The sequence below is a fragment of the Phytophthora infestans genome, genomic scaffold (genome assembly GCF_000142945.1).
Source record: "Phytophthora infestans T30-4 supercont1.109 genomic scaffold, whole genome shotgun sequence".
Taxonomy (NCBI): domain Eukaryota; phylum Oomycota; class Peronosporomycetes; order Peronosporales; family Peronosporaceae; genus Phytophthora; species Phytophthora infestans.
Window position 1 is genome coordinate 43,688 of NW_003303650.1, and position 1,830 is coordinate 45,517.

A 1,830-nucleotide genomic window follows, 5' to 3' on the forward strand; every position below is an offset into this window, starting at 1 on the left:
GACTTTTTGAGCATGGACAACACGCGTCTCCGGTCGGGTCGCCGCCTTCAAGGCCCTTCACTCGTGTCATGAAGTTTGAGACTCGAAAAATGACAGAAACGTCAGCAACATCAAATCGAATTCTGAATTCATTAATTGATCAGTTCTCGCTTAACCAAGGCAACGTTCCTAAGCTACAAACAGTCCAAAACTTTGTCTACAATCACAAGAAAACAATTCTCCTCCAAACAGATATACTGGACGATATGATTTCCATTGTAAGAAGTGCTCAGTATTCTGACGATCTTTATGAATCGACTACGTTCACGTTTGGATATAACGTGGACAATGAAGGAGATCCGGTTCTTGGAGACGGGACAGACGAAGATCCTTTCGTTGTGGCGTTTTCTACGAAAACAATGATGCGTCAGCTGGATCGTGATCCCGAGTCTTTCTTATTTCATATGGACGCAACATTTAAGCTGAACACAGTTGGGTTTCCTCTGTTTGTGTGTGGAATTTCAGATGCATCGCGGTCATTTTTTCCAGTGGCACTTTTTCTGGTTTCACAAAGAACTGAAACTCAGTACGCAGCTGCGCTACTTTCAATTAAACAACAATTTCTTCGTGTTGTCGGACGTCCCGTGAGAGTTACGTACTTTATGGCTGACGCGGAGGACGCCCAATACAACGGATTCAGGCGCGTGATTTCGTCAGGGTCTGAGTCATCGTATATAATGTGTTGGTTTCACGTAGTCAAGAATGTACGAGACAAGCTGAAAGGACTTTCAGATACAGCAGTGCATCTGGTATTCAAACATTTATACGAGATGCACTATGCTCGTAATCACCTTGAGTACGAAGAGCTCAAGGCGACAGCATTTCAGAAGTGGGCTAATGTGGATTCGCTAGGTAATTTTATCGATTACTTTAACCGGGAATGGGTTATTTCTCGTTATTGCAACTGGTAGTGTTTTCATTCTCCATCCGGGTACGCTAAGACGAATAACCCCGCTGAGACATTCAACAAGCTGATTAAAAGAGACTACAGTCTTCGCGTACGTCTTAAAACGGGCGAATTGATGCAGAAAGTACTGCTTTTGTGGTAAGCACCAATCTATTCGTGCCTCTGTTTTCAGCAATTGAAGCCAAGCCTAGTGAAAAACTCGTTTCTCGTGCGAAAAAATTGTATTTATCACCGAATCTCGCTATAACAGAGAGACAATACGACATTCGCTTTTTGCTTGGCGAAATGAGCACGGCTGAAGATATACTCGTAGCTCGGAGCTACAAGAGTGGTGATGATTATCGGGACACACAGGATAAAAAAGAGGTGAACAAGCGGCGAATGGAGCGATGGGGTCAGCCGACACATGGATGGGATGTAAACGTTACTCGGCGCGTGTGTCCATGTCGATCGTTTTTTAAATATGCATTTTGTGTCCACTTAGTTGTGTGCATGAAGATACGAAAGCTAAGAGTGGCTGGCTGGAAAAATGATCCACGTCCTCTTGCTAATCGTAGGATTAGACGGAATCTTTCCTCTAACAAAATCGGGATGGTAACTACCACGACCATCAACACTGTTGAAAGAAGCAACGGCGCGTCCAGTAATAGTCGACGGGGTGATCGATCTGGATCAGGACGCAACCTAGGTGGTCGACGTATCTCGGCAAGAGGTCGTGGCAATGGTATCTTACGGGATAGTATTGGTGATACAAGAAGAGATCGGACTGATTCCGCACGACGCCAGACAAATATCTCCCTTCGTGGATGTAGGGGTAGAGGTGGCACTGGAGGACGACCGAGAACTGTTGGTCATGCATTACAAAGAGAATAGATGAACGGATG